Source organism: Tupaia chinensis, unplaced genomic scaffold (assembly GCF_000334495.1).
Source record: "Tupaia chinensis unplaced genomic scaffold, TupChi_1.0 Scaffold000568_1, whole genome shotgun sequence".
Lineage (NCBI taxonomy): Eukaryota > Metazoa > Chordata > Mammalia > Scandentia > Tupaiidae > Tupaia > Tupaia belangeri.
In genome coordinates, this window is record NW_006160082.1 from 2525269 (window position 1) to 2537902 (window position 12634).

General features: G+C 40.7%; 1 long non-coding RNA gene across 3 annotated transcripts in view; it reads left to right on the plus strand.

The window, feature by feature from the left end:
- LOC102476674 (uncharacterized) overlaps positions 1 to 12634 on the plus strand; it is a 23261-nt gene that overhangs the window by 5508 nt on the left and 5119 nt on the right. The window contains exon 1 of one of the 3 annotated variants that reach the window (XR_335900.2): positions 7488 to 7557. The exons of the other annotated variants lie outside the window; for them this stretch is intronic. This is a non-coding gene — a long non-coding RNA (uncharacterized LOC102476674). Of the gene's footprint in view, positions 1 to 7487; positions 7558 to 12634 lie in introns of those variants that run through there. 3 annotated transcript variants of the gene reach the window in all.

Consider the following 12634-nt stretch of genomic DNA (forward strand, 5'->3'; position numbering starts at 1 on the left):
CTTCTCTTCTCTTCTCTTCTCTTCTCTTCTCTTCTCTTCTCTTCTCTTCTCTTCTCTTCTCTTCTCTTCTCTTCTCTTCTCTTCTCTTCTCTTCTCTTCTCTTCTCTTCTCTTCTCTTCTCTTCTCTTCTCTTCTCTTCTCTTCTCTTCTCTTCTCTTCTCTTCTCTTCTCTTCTCTTCTCTTCTCTTCTCTTCTCCTTTCCTTTTCTTTCTCTTTTTTCTCTCTTCTCTTCTCTTCTCTTCTTTCTTTTCTTTCTTTTTTCATCAAAAAAGTAATAAATGCCCATGTGGTCTAAAACCTATTCACCTCCACACCCTCAACCTCATTCATGGCATGCGTAGGAATGTATGACTCTCCCAGTGAGTCTCCGCAGAGGGGACAGCCTGTCCTCTGTCTTCGCATACTCACACGCACGTACATGCACAGTCCTCTCCTTTCTGTCTCCACAGGAACATAGTCTGTGCACGGTCTTGTATCTTATTTTCTTTCCTTATCCTAACTCCTCCATTTTAACTCAGTTGTATGGTGTTTCATGCGATGTTCCTGAATTTATCCAACCAGCCTCCGGAGCTGAGGCCAGATCATTTACAAATTTAGGCTGTTATAAATGTTAGGCAAAAAATTCCTTTGCACATCCATTTCATGTATGTCTCTATGATTACTTCTTAGAAACTGAACTGATGAATTCCTGGAAGAAATTGCTGAGTCTAAAATAAAATATTCTACTGTTGAAAGGCATTCCCAAGTTTTCCTGCATCAGTTTGAACTCCCACCACAAGACTAAGAGTTCCCATTTCACCTAATTGATAAGCATTGCATTATTTTCCCACCTGCGTGCGGGAGAGTTACAGGCAGAATAATGATCCCCAAAGCTATCAGGTCCTAATCACTGTAACCTGTAAACTTTTACCTCTTAGGGAATGAAGGCTTTTGTGGATGTGATTAAAGTAGAATTTTTTTTTTTTGAGAGATTTTCACTGTAGGGCGCGTGTGCTCGCCAGACAGACAGAGAGAGACATAGAGACAGAAAGCGAGAAATCACCCTCCAGGGAGGATGGTCACGCCGCAATCCCTTCTCCTCCATTCTCCTCTCGGGATCTTGGGCACGCACACACACGCGCCCGGCGTGAGTTTTCAGCCACCGGGTCCGGGACATGAACCGCGGTCGACTACGTGGGAGTCCAGCGACATAGCCATTACGCTAACTGCTGGTTCCCTAAAGTAGAAATTTTGAGATGAGGAAAATACCTGAGTGGCCCAAGGTAATCACCATTTTTAAAAATCATTTATTTATTTTTACATTTTTTTCCACAAATATTTACCTTACATATCAAAAAATTTTTGGTCATATTCCATAGTTCTTGACAGTTAATAAACAGCTTTCAAACTTCTGAGAAACTGAATTATAAAGACAATGTTTGAAATATTTGTTTTAATTTTGTTTGTGACTATAACAACAGAGATAGCATGTTTTTAAATATTTGTGAGAAAATATTTACATGTCAACTACTCAAACTGTTGAAAAGCAAACACCCAGCACACCATTCACACATAAACCTTCTCAATTCAGCCCTGCCTACCAAGTATTCTGTGATACATCATCTACTAGAAAGATCAGTCTCTTTTCCTTTCTTCAAAGTCTTCCTCAAGGTAGTCCTCTGGTTGTGGCTGCTCTTTTACAACCTGTACTGATTACAATGCTGGGCTGGAAAAGTCCAGGTTATTATATGGTATGAATTCTTTCAGATAGCTTCTCTAATCCTCTCTGCCAGGCAGAGCTGTTTATGGTGCCAGGTCATCTTTCCAAGAGTTTTTGTTGGTTTACTTGAGATTCACCTTAGTTCCATAGTTTTCTGATTTAATCTACAGATATGACATTCCAGTCAACGCCCTGCCCAATAATGATTCAAGGCAACAGCTATTACTGACCTCATGTAAATAACCATTCTGCCACAAACAAGAATATTTGTAAATATTTTCAATTCCAAAGGGGTCAGAAAGGGAGAAAAGTTTATGTTTCCATTTAAAGAAACAAACAAGAAGAAAAAACTTTTTAACAAATTGTTGAAACTATCAGCAGCTCAAAAGAAAGCAAAATCCTTAAATTGGAAAAAAAAAAAAAAAACCATAGTAAAAAAAAATCAAAAGCCATAACATTCTATTTCACCAGTTCAGTCTTATGTAATCAATCTCTCTTCTGCAGTGTTTCTGTGGTCCGATCTTTCCATTTAAATTCTGTAAGTTAACATTCAATGTTATTATTGATATTTCTTCTCTAGCATTAACTTGGTCATTTTCTTGGTTGCTTTTTGTTCTCTTATTTCTGCATGTGTGTCTTTAGTTTTCCTGGTAAAACACTCCTTTCAGAACTTCTTGAAGAGCTGGTCTAGTGTTGGTAAATTCTTTCAGGTTTTGTTTATCTGAGAATATTCTTTGTATTTTCTTCCCATATGAAGGATAATCTTGCTGGGTATAGTATTCTTGTCATTGTCTCTTTTCTCCTGCATCTTCTAGAGTTTATTGTCTCTCAGCTCTTGCATCTCATTTAGTTTTGTCACTGTGAATATTCTGAATTCTCTGTTGGACATTTCCACGAGTTCGACTGTGCTGTCTGTGGATGATGAAGAATTGTTCTTTTTTCTTAGGGGAAAAATATTTTCTTGGTTTCTCATATTTCTTGTGCCTCTGTGGTGGTTTCTGGTCATTCTGTGTCAAAATCTCTCCTTTACTGTGTTTTGCAATGTGGTGTTCACAGAAAGATTTTTAGTCTAGATTTATAAAAAGGAGTTTCTTCCTGTCTCAGTGTTTTGGGGGTTTAGAAGATGGGGTTTAGAACATAACTTCAGTCACCTTGTTCCCTGAACCATCACCATTGCTTTTATAAGAGGGAGATAGAGGGAGATTTGATCTCAGAGGCTCTGTGATGGACACAGAAGAGAGAAGATGCTGCATTGTTGGTTCTGACGCTGGAAGAAGGGTTTAGGAGCCCAGGAATGCAACTTGAAAAGTTGGAAAATATGTAGAGATAGATTCTCCTCCTAGAACTCCAAAGAGAGCTTAGCTCTGCTAATGTGCACACCTTGATTTTATCTGAGCAAGACCATTTTGGACTTAGATCTGTAAGAAAATACCCTTCTATTGTTTTTTGTCACTATGTTGATGACAATTGGTCATGTCAGCAATTGATCACTAATAAAGGAGGGACAGCTTAGTGCTAGAGTGTGTGGGAGGTTTGCTATCTGTCCACACCTCTCCCCACCTCCTCAGTCTAAAGCAATTCCCTTCTAGTCCTCAGTGAGTACCCCTCACCCAGCAGGATAAAAGCTTAGCTGTTTATTGACTCCACACTTTTGGGAAAGTGACTCTAACTACCATGGATGGCAAGCAGATTTGCTCCAATGCCCACACATCTCCCTGAGAAGAAACCAACAAATAGCATTTTATTTGTCCTACTGTATTTCTTTTTTTTTTTTCTTTTTTGAGAGGTTTTTGCTATAGGGCACGTGCGCTCACCAGAAAGACAGAGAGACAGGGAGACAGAAAGTGAGAAATCACCCCCCAGGGGGGATGGCCATGCCACAATCTCTTCTCCATTCTCCTCTCGGGATCTTGGGCATGCACGCACATGCACCCAGCTTGAGTTTAAGCCTCTGAGTCTAGGACTTGAACCACAGTTGACTACGTGGGAGTCCAGTGACATAGCCATCACGCTAACTGCTGGTCCCTGTCCTACTGTATTTCCAGCAATGTTTAGTACCTTTTACAGATTGCCTTCGGGGACCTCATGTGTATAAAAACATGGGACGTTACAGCCCTGACTTTGTGAATCCCTGCAACAAAGCAATAAGGACCTACCTCTTCCAAGCCAGATATGGGAAGAGGGGCCTAATTCTCTAGAAATCAGGGATAGCTTCTCTATTTGGTTTCTGGGAGTTGAGAGGTCTCTTTCTTTCTTTGCTCTTTAATTTTTGCTACAGGGTGCATGTAAAGGGAGAGAGACTGAAACAGAGGGAAAGTGAGCACTCATCCTCCTGTGGTGATGGCCATGCCAATCCCTTCTCCTTCTTCTGTCTCCTTTCAAGATTTTAGGGACATATGCACACACACCCACATGGGATCCAGCACTTTAACCTCTATGTCAATGGCTGGCCCTGTCTTTTTTTTGTTTTGTTTTGTTTTTTTTTTTTTGCTGTAGGGCACATGCACACCCCAGAGAGACAAAGAAAGAAAGTGAGAAATCATCTTCTACAGGGATGGTCACACTACAATCCCTTCTCCATACTCCGCTTGGGATTTTGTGCTCACATGCACAAGTGCCTGGTAAGTTTTTCAACCACTGCGTCCAGGACTTGAACTGCACAGTTGGCCATGAGGGATCCAAAACCTTAACCTCTATATTGCCTGCTGGTCCAAGAGGTCTCTTTCAACTGGGGCTCTCTTGGTCTCTGGAGTGAGAAAATAATTGGTGTTCAAGGGAACGTCTGTGGACTGTCTGGGAAGAGGAATGAGATCTGGAATATGATGCATGTACTCAAAGGTTCAAATCTGGTTATGGGGACTCCCCAAGGAAAGGGAAGAAAGTGAATTGCTGGGCAAATAAACTCCATCTCAAATAAAGCCCCTCAGAGCAGATGAGTTGTGGAAGGTGCCTGTGATTTATCTGCAAACAGACGAGGCTACTTGATTAAAGTTCACCCTGGCCATTTGTAGTTGTCAGATACACACAGACACACACAGACACCCTATCTGCAGTCTCCTGGGTCTAGCACACAAATTCCTGCCCTGGGCCAAGGAGGTGAGAATTCAGGAGAGTCTCTTCCCTGAACCACCTGTTAAAATAGTCCTGGACTCCACACCCCCCTCTCTGGCAAGCAGATCAGGCCATGCAGGAGGATGACAGTCTAATTATCCCAACTATCAAAAACTTCTTCTGTGTCTTTAATCTACCTTGACAATCCGGTGGTTTGTCATTTCGAGGCCGCTTAATTGGCTGCATGATTGACATACATGTGGGGGCTTTTTATTTTAAGAATTGAGGAGAGCCGTTGCCTTCAAAATTAGCTCAGTTACGTGATGCCAGAGACCTAGTTTGCACCCGCCATGGGCTGGAATTGGAATTCTTGCAGGTACTCTGATCCTAGGAAGCTAGCAAGAATGACAGGAGAGAAAACCAAGTGACTTTCTGTGTTTATTATTTACCTTGCACCAATGTCTCCTCAGACCTGGGGGGACCTGACATTTCTTCTCAAAATCATCATGGAAAAGACCTAGTGAGTTTCTTGGACAGATGTGCCCTGACATCCTGTTTTGTCTGGACTTCGTATTTGTCAGGACAACTGTGACAAGTGACAGAAATCTAATTAATATTTTTCCGATTCATATAACTTTGAAGTCCAAGAATTGAGCTGCTTGCAATCACATCTGCATTTCAGTGCTTTCCCAGTAGGGGCAGGGCTCCGTGACTCTCTTTAAGACTCTCAACTCTCCCTTTCTTCTCAGAAGTTCTCTCCAAGAGTGGAAAAGATGGCCTTCGGCAGCACTGGTCTCACATGACCGTAGTCATCCAGCAGCCCACATAATCAGCATTCTGATTAGTACAGCTATCAGTGGACAGCTATGACTGGTTCGGTTTGAGTCATGTGCTCTCTTCTCTGCTGGGGAAAATGGAGTTCTTTGATTGGCTAGGAGGGTGAAGAAGGCCCTGTGATTGGCAGTCTCATCAGGGTCTAGTGATATAGTAGAAACACCTTTACTCAGTGACGGAGGAGATCAGCTAGACCAAGAACAATATTTTTCAGGGACACTAGGATTGAAAATACTTCAAATTGAGCCCTCCTAGGTAGGTCCTGTGTCCCTACTTTTTTTTTTTTTCTTCCGAATAACCTCTCTTTGACTGTGTAGCGGGTGATTACTCTGCTTTTAAAAAGAGAACTATTTCAGGTGAGCTCCTGGCATTGGTGGTTAGGTTGGCTGAATTTCACATGGCCCACTGCTGCAAGCTTGGAGTCCTGGGCCTGGTGGCTTAAAAAACATACCTTCCAGGCCCAGGGTCCCAAAAAGGGGAAGAGAAGCAGAAGATATTACTTCTGCATTGTGATTATTCCCTGGGAGAAGAGAGGGTGGGATGGAGGGGATGTGCTTTCTCTATATATATTTCTTTCTCTCTCTCTCCATGAGAACCTGTGTCTTCTGAAAAAAACTTGAGAGAGAGAGAACCGTTTACCATTTTCTCATTTGCTTTTTCCTTTCTAGTATAACCTTCTTCTTGCTTAGGGTATTTAATAGGACTCTAAATTGGAGGAGGGAGAATGTCTTAGTCATTATATTGCTAAACAGAAATATCTGAGACTGGGTGATTTAATAAAAACAAAAGTTTATTTGGCTCACAATTCTGGTGGCTAGAAAGCTCAAGAGCATGGGCTCAGCATGCAGCTGGCTTCTGCTGCATCACAACCTGGTGGAGACAAGCAGAAATATCCATGGTTGCCTGCAGAGAGAGAGAGAGAGAGAGAGAACACAACCTGTATGTAGTTCTTTGTTGCATAACACCTGCTCTTGGAGAAACTAACTATTCCCTGCAAGAGCGAGAACTCACTTCCTCTCTCTAGACAGCACTAACGCATTCATGAGCACAGTGCTCCCATGATCCAACCATCACCCCCTGGGCTTACCTCTTAAAGGTCTCACCACCTCCCAACACCATTATGCTGAGAACCAAATTCCAAAATGTGAACCTTGGGGGCACAAACTATTATCCAAACTATAGCAAAGAAGCAACTTTCAAAAGCTTATTTGATTGTTGCCTGCTGAAGCCCTAAAAACTTCAAAGAATATTTGGTACATGGTTATTAAAAAGTTCTTATATGTGTTTTGTAGAGTTTCTTTTATGAAGATCTTTGAAGTCCCTGCAGCAGCGCCAAGAGGTCATTGATATCTTAGATCGAATACCTCAAAGAATGGGGCACACAGTCTTGTCTCTGGTTGGTTCATTCTTATTGCTAGACATTTCTGGTGGTTAGAATGTTCTTCTTTATTCAGAAGACAACTCTGCTCATTTGGTTTTAGTTCTGGCACATGGAATTTGTCTCACCTTCTTCTGTAGCCATTTAAATCCTGGGAGACTATATTTATGCTCCCTTTCCTTTTTTCTCTTAGCTTATATTTATTGAACACCTTCTTTTTTCCATCTAATGCTGTTCTAACTGCATGCATATGGCCACTTAGTCATCATAAAACCTACGATGTAGGCAGTATTATTGGGCCCATTTTATAAATGATGAAACTGGGGCACAGGGAGTCACTGGGCTGAACTGTGGGATTAGTCTGATGCCAGAACTTACACTTACCACCTCAGGCTCGCTCCAATTTCTTTAGATTCCGAGTAATCTAATGCCATTTGTCATGGCCTTTTAAATCTCCAGAAAGGCTGGAAGAAGAGGAAAACATTATTTATGAGCAGTGAAGAGGACAGGTGGAGACCAAACCCAGAAAGGATAAAGACACCAAAGTCCAGAAGTCAAAATGAGGCCCAGTGGGACCTGGCTGCCCACTATAAAGGTGAAGCTGAACGTTATGGCCAGAGAGGCTTTGTGATACAGTGATCGTAGGCAGAGGCTCAGGAGATCTGGATCTCATTCTAGACCAGTCCAAATGATCAGGTTAAGTACTGCACATCAGTTTCACCCTTTGGGAGATGGGAACACTTGTAAGCTCCACTTACTTTACAGAAAAGTTATAAGGATCTAATCAGCTGATAAAAGTTAGGCTTGAGTGTGGGGCAGTGATGCAGCAGTAACATGACACTTTGTGAGACTGACACGTATGGGGAGGTTCCAGGTTCAGATACAGAGACCTCCCTAAACACACCCATGGTCCAGGGTTAGCTGGAGTTGGAGGTGGGTCAGCTTGGTGACCCTGTTGTGGGTGCATACTTTCTCTCTCTCAGGAAATGAATGGATTTATACACATTTCTTTTCTTTTCTTTCCTTTCCTTTTCTTTCTTTTTTTTTTTTTGAAGAAAGAATACAGATTTTGAAGCCCTTAATTAAAAAAAAAAGTAGTAATAAAAAAAGAATCCAACTTTGCTTTTAGATACAGTAAATCAGTTTACTTGGGCCAGTTTCTGATGACAACACAGATTACTGAGATCTGTGAGGAGTAAGCCAACATCCTGCAGTGGGATAGGTGTGTCCTAGGACACACCACAAGGCAGAGATGGTGATAGGCTGAACGAAATGAGCATTTTGTCTGATGAAACACCCCCTTATCTCCATTTATGTGTACAAATTAATAAATGTATTATCTTCTCGTTATCTTCTTTGAGGGATTCTCTGAAAGCCAGTTTGTTGTGATTTAATCTGTGCGGCTGGAACAGTTAATGTCTAGGCTCATTGCTATATTTGTTCTTTCTTCTCCCACTGGGTACTTTTTGCTTGCCTTAATCTAACCACCTAGTGTAGAATGTGTACATATTAATCTTTCCCAAGCATTCCTTTCATCCTGGTATTCCATGGTGTTTTACCTGTAGATTGAAGTAGAACCTCCTCAATTTCTCAGCCTTCACAACCTGTTTGCACTCTGCCCCTCCCATAGCACCTCCCACTCTGCCAACTTAGGAGTGTATTATTTCAGGCAAGTTCGTCTTCTGAACTCATCACATGATTTGCTCATGTCTGAACCTCATCTCATTCAATCACAGGATGCCAGCACATTGGAAGAGAAAGTAGAAAGGCCTTGGATAGTGACTCTACTGTATATTAGCAACCTTGGGGAAAGTAGGATTAGACTGTCACTTAGGATTAGCCTCTGTTCCATAAAAGAAGAAAACCAAGAATATAGGAACTTAGACAAGATAGAAATGTGTTTCTCAGTCACGATGAAGAAATCTAGAGAAGTCCAAGACTAATTTGGGATGGCTCTATGAGGTCATCGGGGACCCAAACTACTAATTTTCCTTCAGCCTTTCTCAGCTTGTCATTTCCATCATATTTGGGTTCTAAGACAGATGCAGAAGAAAGTGAAAGAGACAAAAAGACACATTTCTTAACTGAGTCTTCTCCCTCTGAGCAGTCTTTTGGGGAGTTTCAAATTAACACCTGCTTATGCTTATTGGCCAGAAATAGTAGCCTGGCCATACTTCTCAGTTCTTCTGTAGAGGGCTTTGAATCAAATGAGCATTGTGTTGCTAAGGAAGAAGAGAATGGATATTATTAGCAACTAGCTATTTTTAAAAACAGTTTTATTGAGCTATAGTTCACATACCATACAATTTATACATTTAAAGTGTACAATTAAATAACCTCTAGTATATCCACATAGTTGTTACCCAATTGACTTCATAACATTTTTCATTATCCTCCTCCAAAAAACAAACCCTGTGAACTCCATAGCCAAAACCAATACCCTCCTACCAATCTCCTCCCTTCCCTTCAGGCCTAGGCAACCACTAATCTACTTCCTGTCTCTATAAATTTGCCTATCCTGAACACTTTATATAAACGAAGTTAAATCATATGTGGTCCTTTCTGACTGGCTTTTCACTGAAATAATCTCTTCATAGCATGTCTCAGTAATTACTGTGTATTCCCAGTAATATTCTGTCATGTGGATATGCTGCATTTGTTATTCATTTACCAGTTTATGAATGTTTGGGCTATTTCCATTTGGGAAGGATTATGAATAATGCTGCTCTGAACTTTTGTGCACAGTTTTTGTGTGGACATGTTTTCATATCTCTTGGGTACATATCTAAGAGAGGAATTTCTGGGCTATACGGTAACTTTATGCTTAATCTTTTGAGAAAGTAAACTGTTTTCCAAAGAAGCTGCATCATTTTGCATTTTTATCAGTAGTGTTTGAGTCTTCTAATTTCTTCATATCTTGTCAACACTTATTATTATCTGTCATTTTTATTTATTTATTTTATTTATTTATTTGGAGTTTTTGCTATAGGGTGTGTGCACTCACCAGAAAGACAGAGACAGACAGACGGAAAGTGAGAAATCACCCCCCAGGGGGGCATGGCCACGCTACAATCCCTTCTCTTCCATTTTCCTCTCAGGATCTTGGGCATGTTTGCACATGTGCCCGGTGTGAGTTTAAGCCACTGGTTCGGGACTCGAACTGCGGTCAATTATATGAAAGTCCAGCAACACAGCCATTATACCAACTACTGGTCCCTTATTTTGTTTATTTTTTAAGAGAGATTTTTGCTATAGGGTGCATGCATTCACCAAAGAGACAGAGAGACAGAAAGCAAGAGATCACCTCTTGGGTGGGTGGCCACACCACAATCTCTTCTTCATTCTCCCCTCAGGATTTTGGGCATGCATGCACATGTACCCAGCATGAGTTTTAAGTCGCCGGGTCTGGGGCTCAAACCAGAGTTGACTAGGTGGAAGTCCAGCGACATAACCATTATGCCATCTCCTGGTCCCTGACTTTTTTATTATAATGAATGTGAAGTAGTATCTCACTGTGGTTTTGATTTTCATTCCCCTGATGACTGATGATGTTGAGCCTCTGCCTATTGGCCATTTGTGTATCTTATTTGGAGAAATGTCTATTTAGATCCTTTGTCCATTTTATAAATGACATTTTTGTCTTTCTATTATTCAGTTATGAAGTTTTTTTTTTGTTTTTATTTGTTTTATTTTGTATACTCGATGCCAGTCCTTCACCAGATAAACAATTTGAAAATATTATCTTCCATTTCACGGATTGTGTTTTTACTTTCTTAATGGTCATCCTGTGAAGCACGCACATTTTTCATCAGATGGCGCTCAATTGATCGGATTTATATTTTTTTGCTTGTGATTTTGATGTCATATTTAGAAAATCATGGTCTAATCCAAGGTCCCAAGCATTAAAACTTTTGTTTTTGTGTAGAAATTTTATATTTTTGGCTTTTACCTTCAGGCTATTATCTATTTTAAGTTAATTTTTGTATAAGGTGTGAGGTGTGAGTCTAACTTCATTCTTTAGTATGTGGCTATCAGTTGTCCCAGCACTATTTTTCAAAAAGACTATTCTTTCCCTTGATGTATTACAATAGCACCCTGGTCAAGCAAGTGAATAGATCTAGTTTCATCTTGGATTTTCATACCAATTAACCACATGAGCTCACTGAAGTAAGGTCACCTTCCTGGGCCTTAGTGGACCAACAAACATCTAGCCATTTCTGTTATAGTACATTAGCTATTCTGTCTACTATACAGCAGTACCACTGGGGCCGTGGCTGATTGGTCATGAAAGGAGGCTGATTCATGTCCTTATTGGCCAATTGTATATCTTCTTTGGAGAAATATCTATTTAAGTCCCTTGCTCATTGTTTAATTGGGTTGTTTGTTTTTTGTTGTTATTGAATTGTAGGAGTTCTTTACATATATAGGATATTAGCCCTTTACCAGATATATGATTTACAAATATTTTTTCCCATTCATGGATTGCCTTTTCACTCTGTTGATTGTATTCTTTGCTGCACAGAAGTTTTACATTTTGATAGTCCAATTTAACTGTTTTTTAATAACTAATTTTTTCCTTGTCACCTGTGTTTTTGGTGTCATAGCCAATAAATCATTGCCAAAGAGCTGTATTGTCTTTTGAATGACTGTTCAATTTCCAAATTTTGTCCCAGTCCCCATGGGCCTGACTCCTCTGCTTGAGAATCCTTATTTGACCTCCTTATTTCCATGTTTATCCTTTTAATAAATCATCATCTCTTAAGGTGACCTAGACCTGTCTCTACTTTTTCAGAATAAAAGATGCAAACAGAGCATCCTTCAATATTTTCCAAGCCCTTCACTGAAGCTCCTAAATACACACTTTAAGAACATATGCAATCAAATGAGCATAAAAACTACTATCTATATGGGACCAGCAGTTAGTGTAATGGCTATGTCGCTGGACTCCCATGTAGTCAACTGCGGTTCACGTCCTGGACCCGGTGGCTTAAATCTCACACTGGGCACGTGTGCATGTGTGCCCAAGATCCTGAGAGGAGAATGGAAGAGAAGGGAGTGTGGTGTGGCCATTCCCCCCTGGGGGGTGATTTCTCGCTTTCTGTCTCTCTGTCTCTCTCTGTCTGTCTGGCGAGCACACGTGCCCTATAGCAAAAACCTCTCAAAACAAACAAACAAACAACCTACCATCTATAAATTCTTCCTCTTGGGACTAGTAGTTAGCGTAATGGCTATGTCGCTGGACTACCATGTAGTCGACTGCAGTTTGAGTCCCAGACCCGGTGGTTTAAACTCACGCCAGGCACGTGTGCATGTGTGCCCAAGATCCTGAGAGGAGAATGGAAGAGAAGGGAGTGTGGTGTGGCCATTCCCCCCTGGGGGGTGATTTCTCGCTTTCTGTCTCTCTGTCTCTCTCTGTCTTCCTGGTAAGCTCACATGCCCTATAGCAAAAACCTAAATAAAATAATAAAATAATAAAAACCTAAATCAAAATAAAAATAAATAAATAAATTCTTACTCTTATAAAGCCCAAATGTACATTAGTGTATTAAAGTCTCCAAGAAGTCCTATGATAAGAAGTCAGTTTAATTTTATTTAATAGTTAAACAGCTCATTTATTCAGAGGAAGACCTTTTATCCTCAGCATACTATTAAGATACATGGGGGCGCGCGCG